Raw genomic sequence first — 10,994 nt, 5'->3', positions numbered from 1 at the left:
ATGCATCAACTTGACAGCTGGTTGATTTCATGGAGCTGCTAAGAAGCCATTACTGGTGTCATCGAATTGAAACAGAACAGTCACTGGCTGCTTGAACTGCAATTGTTAAAGATTTCCTTGCTACTTTTGTGTCCCTGCAAGAAGCGGAATATCACAGCTGCAAAGGGGGAGTTTGTGCTCTGCCTCATCTCCCTGAATTAAGGATGAGGAGGTACTTGACTGCTTTTAGTTTTACAGTATTACAATGGCATATGGCATATTTAGAACTAAGATTGGATCATCAGGAGGTATAGATAGCACTGCCAAAAATGCAGTTTCCTACACACACCGAATACAGTAAGGGGATCCCACAGTTCAAGTTACTTCGCTGATGTTTTGTGTCCCTAATACAGGTTTCTTTAAAGAGCTTTTACTTTCTTCCTGGTGCTAGGAAGGAGTAAAAAGAATGGGTAATGCCCCAGAACCTGGCTGTTTTTGTCAGAGATCCAAGGCTGTAGTCTAATAAAGACGTAGGATAAAGATGTACTTTAATAGTACAGAACAGTTTTTGTTTTGTTTGACAAATAAGGTGATGTTACTCTAATAGAAGATTATGGAAGGGTAGTGCTCCATATTTTCATCATTTAGCTACTTTGATGCGATGAGGATTTCCCAAGTCAGTTTTCTCTGAAGCGTGGTTCATCTTTTGGTTTGTTTCTGTTTTACTACTGAGCATCCAATAAATGGTGCCATGCCCGTGAACTAAGCTACTTTGTAGTCTTAGGTTGCCAGCAGAAGAAATACTGACGTGGGTATCAAGGACAGCAGTGCTTTTTGTCATTGTTAAATTGTTCACTGTGAAGCATCCTGAATGTTAACGGAATGTATGTCAGACAGCCTGTTTAAAGAAATCTTGTATTAGCGGTGAGGATAACATTGTGCAAAATCCAAAATGTAGGTATAGTTGTTCTTTCTCACTTCACCAGAATGGGTAAATTGAATGTCTTTTGTAAAAGAAGGTATGGTTAAAAATTTTTGGTTAAAATGTTACTGGTGTTACTGTTACATTTTAGATTAAAAATCAGTTTGTTGTATTTTCAGCGTGCAATGGTAGGACAGTGGTCCATTCATCTTTGATGTGATCGGTAGGGATTTTGGAGTTCTTGGGATCTAGGACTGTAAACAAGACTGTTAAGTATTGGATTGGAGGAAGCAAATCCATCTCTTTCCCATTCCTCACAATGTACCTACTCGGTTTTACAGAAATAGTTAGCAAGAGCTGAGTTACCACTTCTCTGAGTTTCTGAGTTCTTCTGTGGAGGCGAGAATGTGTTCATTGCACAGCTGTGCAGGCGAGGGCTCTGTCAGAGAGCGGTGAGTCTTTTAGAAGTTGGTAGAAGAGAAAGAAAGGGTGTCTTCATGGCTGATCTGCGCTTTTCCTATTAGATGCTTTGAAAACTGAAATGCGTGGTTTGTTAATTGGAAAAAGTAATGTTGCTTCAGTACTGAAGTTGACTGCGCAGAGCGTTTAAAATTTGGGGCTGTATTTTCATATAGTCTCTTCAGAATGGCCAAGAAAAGTAATGTACTTTTCAATTTTACCTTGAAAATGTGTGACTAAGATACAAGCTAAAAATGTAGAAGAGCATCTTATTCAATTAGCACACCACTTCTCATAGTAGCTGAGTTCTTACTTTTTTACTTTTCTACTGCCTCTAAATTTACAGTTATATAACGCCCCAGTCTGAGCTGTTCTTTGCCAAATAAATAAAGATTAAAGAAAAAAATTGTGTTCTTTTTAAATTTGACAGTGGACTTCTCCTTACTGAAAACAAAACAAAATTACTAAAGTTTACCACGTCTTTCAAACTTCTTTCTTTAAAAAAGAGAGACTTATTTTATTTCCCACGTTCTCATTTAATGAGATCACCAGGTGATGAGAAGTGATGTTGTGCGCATTTGCAGTTTTTTAATGTAGTAAGAAAAAAAGGAGGATGCAGGGTTTTTCTTTCCTTACTTTAACATAATTAATTTATGCATTTTACATAATTCCTAATAAAAATATTTATCTTTCTATGGGTGTTTTTTGATATCTGTGGAGAAAAGTCAAATATCAAAGAAAGAACACGTTTTAAACCTTATCTAGTGTCAGGGGATATCTCAGATGTAATCTCTGCAAGCTTGCAAAAAAAAAAAAAAAAAAAAAGACCAGGCAAGTCAGTATCTGTTTTATTTTTTCAGAAGGATGATGACTGTTATCATTAACATAAAATCTCTCCCCTTTTCTTCCCACTCATGGCATCAGGGCCTCCGGAATGCCTTGCTTTCCGAGTGAGGAGGACACATGACTTTTTGTTTTTCTGACTTGATTTAGGTCAGGCATTGTGAAGAGCTGAATGTGTTAAGCCTTGGTAGTTTGCAGAAAGAGTCTGCAGAGATTAAACCGCCCTCCGAGGGAGCACTGCGTGAACTTTCTGAACTCCAAGTACTGGACATGTAAAGGCACCATCTAAAAAAGTATCTACCTGATTAGTTAGATTGTGAACAGTTCCATTGAAGGCAATGGGATTTTAATTCTAATAGGTATTTCACAGCATAAAACCTTGACAAAGGTGGTAGATCTGAAAAGCATGTAGCAACTATTAGATGGTGTCATCTTCTTAGACTCTCAGGTTGAACTTTTGCTCTAGAGTTGTTGCAAAGGATGATTCCTTTTGAATTATGAATGATAGGAAAGCCTTTCAGTATGTTCTTAGAAATTAGAGCAAGTGCAACATAGGGTTTTTTTAGAATGTTTGTAAACCTGGTGTTTTAATGTTACAAAATATGCACTGCCTAGCTGCTCTTGAGCTGGAATCCCTATCAAGATTCTGAGTTGGATGTGAAGCTGGAACTTCTCAATCCTCTAGGTTAGTGTTTTTTCTTTCACTTTGAATATGAAGCTAGCAACTGCTGTTTGTGACTTTATTTATTAATCAGTTTGTATTGACAAGTTTGGTGGTTGTTTTTTTTTAATGCTAAAAGTTTCTTTAAATATCTGACAAAATGCAGTGTGCTGTTTATTATTCTAGAACAGTGGTTGTTGTGTGGTATATGAATATAATCAGCAAAAAAACCCCACAGCCATAGCCCTCCTTCAATGTTTTTTTGTATAAGAGAAGTCTTGTTGCAGTGATCCATCCGGGGTGTACAGAAGTCGTTGTGTGGATTTTCCCTGTTTTCTGTTCTTATACTTTTCCAGAAGCACGCACTCATTAATCACAGAGCTGCACTCCTGCTGAGGGCAGAGAGGTTCATCAAATTGGCGGTCAGTTTGGTGTAAAGGACGGTGTACTGAAGCACTTAACGTGCTGGGACATAAATAAATCTTAAGTCTTTATATGCAAACCCTGGAGGTTAATACTGTATAATTCAATGTCCTGCCTTTGTTTTTTATGATTGATGTTTTTAAATGCTTGAAGCTTGAAGCTTGGTACAAGCCTTCTGGTAGGTCAGAGCCAACAATGTAAACGGCATTAGTAGAGGGAATTTGTTTATGCTGCAGACATTTTCTTATCTTTTTTTTTTTTAATTTTCCATACTTACTTTTTGATGGGAGATAATCTTCATATTGCCTGAGCTGTTATAGGAAAGTTCCGGAGATTGACAGCCCCTGCTGTGATAATGGACTCAATGCATGGAATGCCAGTAGTTTGGTCCTATTTGTTCTGAAGCTCACTGCTATTTGTATCCTTAACAGAGCTAACATGTAGAACAACCAAGAACTACTGGGATTTCTTTGCAGGAGTAGTGCTGGGGTTTGGGTTTAACGTGAATGGCTTGCATATTCATAATTTAAGAACAGCTGGGTATAGCAAGCACATCGTCATTTGCAAGCCATTAAAACCATTCCAGTCACATCTGGAGGCTGTGCTTGAGCTGCGTTTTTTTAAATTCTTTTTTTGTTTGGCCTACCTGCATTTGAAATCTGGATGCTGCCATCAGAGAGGCTGTTGGTTTTAGATGAACTTGCAAGGTAGTACAGTCTCAGTGTTAAATAATTAATTCTACAAAATGCTGAATAAAATGATAAACTGTGAGCTTTGGAGAAGCAAAATATAAGGGCCAGCAGTTAATTACCAATTGTTTATGTAAAGCAGCCTAAAAATGTTATGGCAGCCAACTGTTGCAGTCCTTTGGTTCTTTTCATTGTTGGGGGTGAAAAAGAGCAGATTTATCCAGGGTTACTTTGCTAAGGCTAGTTGCTGCAGTATGCATTGTGTGCCAGTGTTTGAGGAGAGAAACACAAAGATGTGAAATGTGAAGATACACAAACTTGTGGCGTTGTAAAATGGTAAGAAGAGTCAGCATCACAACGTGGGGGGAAAAACAATGGATGTGTTACAAATGACAATTCTTATGGGGGTAGGATTCCGTGTTGTTACACCCTTAGCAGTATCTGTCAGCGGTGATGGTTGTAAGCTAAGGTTTCTGTCTTAATAAGTGCTGTTGATTTTCCTGCTGCTGTTTTAGTTTTCGTTTTCCAGGTTAGAAATAAAGAGAACCATTCCCTCTAGTTTGTACACTTATTTGATAACTTTTCTGTGCTTTACTTTCTTTAGTAAATGGAAAATTAGATTAAGACTTATAAAAGTTTTCTTTCTAAACATTCTCAGTTCCAATGGGAAGAGAACTCTAAATTCTTGCTTCCATACATCTTTTGAGCTGGAATGTTCCAAGTTTCTGCTTCATAATCTGGCACGAGTATGCAGAGAGGTTTGCTGAGACAAGAAGGAAATAAATTCTTACTTTCTATGTGCTGAACCAGGAAGATGGGGAGTCTTTAAGAACTGCTCCTCTCTGTGTTAGTGAGTTAAAAATATCTGGAGAAGGGCATACAAGCCAGGTGTTCAAGTTGTATTACTTAGCTTAATAGAAGAAACTGTATCTCTCTGCAACTGGGGTATTTTTGTTGTTGTTATTATTTTTTAAGTAGTTCCAACACTTTTAAAATGGCTAAAGCATAAGAAATGCAAAGCGGTGTTTTTCCATCACGTCTCTGATCACTTTTCATCCTTGGAGTAACCATGAATCATCTCACTGCTTGTTTTCAATGTTGATGACAGGTAGATCAGAGGTGCTCGTTGGGACTAAAGCTCTGTAGCGTAGGAGAAAAGTCTGGCAGAAGAGCAGAGTGCTCAATAGTTCCCTCATACAGCTTTAAGAGCTTTCAAAGCAAGGAGAACTCCTCTAACTTTTTACTTACCTGGTCCGATATTTCCACTAACAGGATGCCCGTTTTGCTTGTTTCAGTGAAATTAAGTAGGGCTCTAAAGAAAAGTAAATGGATGTGTTTTTCTCTTTCTTTTCTCTTCTTTTTTGTTGAAATCCTGAATAGCAGTAGTGTAAGTATTAATTGCCTTTGATTCTTCCTCAGACAACAAAGGACCAGTGAAATATTTTCTCAGTTTTGTTAGTATAGACCATGTTAGAAAGCTGTTACCCCAAATAATGCAAATGAAACGATTGTGTGAGAAAGGGGAAGAAAGTTGAGATCTGTTGTCTTGCATAAAGACAATGGAAGGGTGTGGGTGAGGGTGCTGTTAAACAGCACAAGGGTTATTTATTGATTTAACTTGTATGCAGAGGTTTGCCTAGTGGTACTACTAAATAAATAAATAAAAATCTCTGCTATGCATTCCAGCAATTCTCAATCTTTCTGAAAACTTAGTAGAGAAAGGACTCATTTTTGCAATCATACCTTGAATTTGTTGGAGAAAAAATTGTAAGTCAGAATTTAAGCCAGATGAGTGGGTATGAGATCACACGGTATGGATGATACGACTGCGAGTCCTTGCGTGGCATACTGACAGCCTTCTCTGATAAGGGTGTTGTGCTGTTTCCTTTTTTAAAACTTGCAGACAGCTATTAAATAAGGATGCTGAAGCATCTGTATAATTTACTTGCCATGTAATGCATACAAGAGGACTTGGAGAAGTAAATTTTAGAAAACCAAGAAGGATTTACAGGAAGAATGTATTCCTAACATACAGCAGTTACTGTGGGCCCGTTATTGTTTTGCACTCAGCTATGATAGTATAGCATCATTACAATTGGAAAAGACTTACCTCTCTTCCTAGTCGTGCTTAAAAAGATAAGAATTGCATGTGAAGAAAAAAAATCTCATAAACCTCTTAAAAAATATATATTTTTTGGAAGCTTTCTCCTTCCTAAAACTTAAATGTATAAGAAATCATCGTCACTGAGCCAAGCGAACAAGAGTGGAAAGTATTGATTCCATGTTTAGCCTTGTCCAAGGGTTAAATTTCAAGTCCTGTTTTTTATGACTATGAAAAAGTGTTTTGATCGTGCTGTGATCAACAGTCAGGCAGTGTGCTGGGAAGGAAAGATCTTATAAGATAAAACTAATGTGAAGTACACAAGTAATTGCAATCACTTAGAAGAAAATTGTTCTATTATTTCCTTATGTTAGGAACTAAAAGGAACAGGCTATGCTATTTTTTATTTATTTTTTTTTTTTTTGAGATGTATGGCAATTCATAATACTTTCTTGATTTTTGTTTTGATTTTTTTTTTTTTTTGAGAGGTGTGGTTTGCATATCAACATTTTTTTTTCTTACCCTGTCAGTTGTCAGTAAACTTTTTGTGTTCACTATTACAGTGTTGGAAATACAGAGCAGATTGCAGAGTTTACTGTGTTGATACAGGTGGTTTATACAAGGGTGCATTTAAATGTAGCTACTGGTTTTAGCTATTTTGCAGTCACAAAGTTAGGTATTTGGAATGCTCTATTGGTAGTTTTGAAGACTACTATCATAAAACAGACATGTGAGATGGACAGCTGCTTCTTTTTTAATGTCCATGCCTCTAAATGTTGTCTGTAATCATTGCAGCTTTAGTACCTTGCAAAGTGCTTCGTATGTACACATGAGCAATCATCTTCTGCCATGATCTTTATTATGTGTTCTAGGACAAGTTGAGAACGCAGGTCAGCAGGATCTCCTCTAACACGCTTGGGAAAGCTGAGTGGTTTGTTTTACTTCTCTGCCATCAACAGAACTAGCCTGTATTCTACTCATTTAATGTAACTTGGACTGAGAGAAAGGCTAATTTTGCAGTGGTTGTTTTTGCTATTACATTCATCAGTGTAGGCAGTAATACAGAAAACTTGAGTGCTAGCCTAGCTTGATAACGTGTGTGGATTTTCATGTTCATTATATTCTATGTACACACAATCTTATGCTTTAGCAGCCTCTTCCTAGTTTTTTTCTATATATAATTTGAGCCATTGGTAACAAATCATTTTTAGTTTTTTTTCTGCAGGAGTTTGCGTAATTTTTCAAGTGATAAATTGGTGCCAAATTTCAAATCGGTTTCTTTATAATGGTCAATCCAGACCGTGAGCAGTCTTCACGGTTTTTCATGCATATTTCTTCATTTCAAGGAGGACAGTTTAATTGGAGAAAGAAAGTTAAGTAAAGAAATGACTGGTACTTAAGTTGATTGAGCACATTTGTGAAAGTACATTCACGAAATCAGTTAATACTGATTTTTTCAAGTCAAAACTGTTCAAAACTACATTGGTCCTGTGAAGGAAGAGGCATAAAAGATCTTTGGTTTTGTCTCTTTAACCATCCTTTGACAAAGTTTGTTTATTCTGCAATTGGCATGGTGATTGACCTGTCTGTAGCTTATCCCACTAGGTATCATAATTTAAGTTCAATATTACTTGTTTCTTGAAGATCCATCCTAACAATTATGGTGCTACTGGGCAGGAAGATGGAAAACTGACTCTAACGTGTTGAGTTAAAAAGGAGGAGCGTCAGATTACTTTGTTTATACACTTAGTTGTGTAAGAAAATCTCAACTTTGCTAATACATCACTAAGTGCTTTATAGAGTTTCATTTACTGAAATTCAGATTTAAGAAGTTCTATTCCGATAAAACAGCACCCACGTGCAGATTAAGAATAAATTGTGACCTCGTGCAAATTCTGACCTTCCAGGAAGTGTTTACAAACCTTGAGACCTATATGGATTTCTTTTCCTGGATTGCCTGTCTTTATGATGGCTGGGCTGAGTTTTTCTGTTAATTAAAGTTTTACTATGATGAAAAAATACCATGCTTATGAAAAGATGAAAATGAACTGAAGAGTTTCAGGATGCCAAATGGCTGTCTGAAGTTCATTACTGACCAAATTGAGGTGATAAAAATGGAGCAGGGGGAAGAGGGTAACAGTAATTAAACACCCACAGTGATCGATTCTAAATAAATACTTGTAATTGCTTAGTAATACTAAGTTTCAGCAGCAGTCAAAATGGGAATTTATAAATATGTGAAGGGTGAGTGCGATGAGGATGGAGCCAGGATCTTCTCAGTGACATCCAATGACAGGACAAGGGGCAGCGGGTCCTGGCTGGAACACAGAAGGTTCCAAGTAAATGCCAGAAAAAGCTTCTTCACGGTGAGGGTAACAGAGCACTGGAATGGGCTGCACAGAGAGGTGGTGGGGTCTTCTCCTCTGGAGACATTCAAAACCCATCCGTGTGACCTGACCCAGGTGTTCCTGCTCTGGCAGGGGATTGCACTGCATGGTCTTTCGAGGTCCCTTCCAGTCTCTGACACTCTGTGATTCTGTGATCTTGGACTTACGGCCAAGTGCTGTCAACCCATACTTGAAATAAAGGAAGTCAGTAGAAAACAAATTTGTTATTTCAGATATGACTGAAATAAAGTATTGGAACTAAAACCAGTGAAACAAAATTCAGTATTTTATAAAATATGTAGTGCTTTTCACATGATAACTGGTTAAATTACAGAATCGTCCTTGAAAGTTGTGGTGAGGAAAATGACTGTGCACTTAGGATGATCGTGTGTAAATTAATATAGAGTGTATCTGGCAGTGATTCTAATGTAGTGTTTGAGAAAACTTTGTGATTGCTGAGCAGGGGATCTGTACCACAGTTCTTTCTCAGAACATTCCTTTTGCTAAGTGTGTGGTTTAGGTAAACCTTTATTTTGAATTACTGTTGCTGTTTATATTGTTATAAACATCAGTATGATCTTTGATAATTAGTGAGTATGGACTAATAAATGTCATGGTACAAAAATACATGTAAGTTTCAGATGTCTGTAAAGATTATTATTGTTTTGTGCGGGATTGAACACGAGTCATCTCTGCTGGTTATTCACTGCATTATTTTGGTCATCAGTAGAATCCTAGAATTCTCCTGTTGTTCATTCTTGGTTCATTACTGCACTCTTTTCGCGCTCTGTTTAAGATGCGTTCTTCCATATGAAATTAGAATAATTTTTGGTAACGTAACTTTTCAAACCTTTAAAGATTTTTCCCATATCCCTTTCTGGACATTCAGGTAGGTGTCAGCTTTGTCGTCTGTGAAGCTGTTAGGTCTGCAACATTTGTAAATGTAGTGATATACGAATCCTGGGTGTTCTGTATTTGTTTTCCTTTTTTCCATCTCTAGAAAACTAATTCTGGAGAAGATATTTTTTGTCATGCTGATTGAATAAATTCTTCGAACATCTCAGGCACTCTTATTGATGCATGTAACTCTTTATTTAAGCTAGCAGGAGACATGGGGGAAAAATCCTCATACGCTTATAGACCATAACCTATTGTTAGTTTCAGTGGAGTGAAAAATAAATGGTGAAAAGTAGCTGGGCTTGATGATGATGATAAACAGTTGTATCCTAAGAGTACCAGGATTGTAGGAGGAAAATACTCTTAAAAAACCAACAAACAAACAAAAAAACCCAAAACAAAACAAAACAAAAAAGCCCAGGAAAAAAAAAAACAACAAAAAACAAACCTACCATGAAAAGGCAGAGCTGAAGAGCAATGCAATGCACAGCCCAAAGGAATTGCTTAAAATTTGCTGTATTTTAGTTGTAGAAGTGGTTGAAGTGTCCAGTCAGAACCGTTTTCTTCCATGAGCTGATGGCCAAGTTTATCAATAGTTTCTGCGAATATTTTAATTTGATCTCGGTTGCATTCAGTAGCTCAAGGCTGAGTTGCTCAGAAGAAACAGAGAGAATACAAAAGCAATTTATGTTCTAAAAAAAGAGCCCTCAGACAAGCTCATCTGCAACAGTGCCAAACATGCATGAGTAAATTAATGGGAACTACGGGTATGGCAGTGTACGTATTTATGTGTGGGAAGTGAAGTGAAGGATTTTACTGGATGGTGAAATGAAGAATTTGATGCTTCTGATAACATTTTGTTAGTTATTTTTATGGACTATTTTTTGACTTATTTCACCGAGCTTTTAATTTTGTGATTCATGTTTATTAGTGCTTTAGAGTAAAGAGGTCATTTTTTTTGTGAAGTAACTTCAGCTGTTTAACGTCTTTTGTTTTCCTTCCACCACATCAGTTGCATGGAGCAAAAGCAGAATTAGGAAATGAGCAGGCAGCAACTGAGGTTGACTTAGTTTCTCTTTCTCATCTCTTTTCATGGAAGCAGTTGTTTTCAGAGGGTAGGATAATGTAGATACTTATTAGTCTGGTGATTCTTGCTTACCTTTTTGTAACTCATCTGACTTGGAAAAAGAACACTTAAGAATTAGATTTTTTGTTATGAACTTCAGGAATAGGCTGTGAATAATCTGATTAATGTTTCAGTAGAAAATGGAGTTGAAGAGCAGCTTTGTTTTAGGTTTTGGGAAATGATTTTAGTGTTTGATATATGTATGTTGTTTCTTTAAGCGTAAATACATAAATTGTGCATTTTTCCACTGAATCATAAAACCAAACATGGCTCTACTTGCTGTCTTCAGAAATGTTTACCTAAATCCATGACTGAAAGACGTTTAGTGGATGCAAGTAAAATTCCATTCAGGCCAAACTGCTTTCTCTGATAAAACATTCTTTAACAGTTACATGCCGTTTGTGTGAACAAACTATGGACTGCCTCGAGTCTTAAATGATGCTAGAGTGGTTTATCTTTTTCTTAGAGTACTGGCTATGTTATGCGGTTGTGTAATTGCTAACCAAA

The 10,994-nt window shown here is 36.9% G+C and overlaps 1 protein-coding gene across 9 annotated transcripts in view; it reads left to right on the top strand.

Annotated features, from left to right (window-relative positions):
* BAZ2B (bromodomain adjacent to zinc finger domain 2B) overlaps positions 1-10,994 on the top strand; it is a 100,182-nt gene that overhangs the window by 2,937 nt on the left and 86,251 nt on the right. The gene's annotated exons all lie outside the window — the stretch shown is intronic.

This window comes from Meleagris gallopavo, chromosome 7, assembly GCF_905368555.1.
Source record: "Meleagris gallopavo chromosome 7, MGAL_WU_HG_1.1, whole genome shotgun sequence".
Taxonomy (NCBI): domain Eukaryota; kingdom Metazoa; phylum Chordata; class Aves; order Galliformes; family Phasianidae; genus Meleagris; species Meleagris gallopavo.
This window is presented reverse-complemented; position numbering and strand designations above follow the sequence as displayed.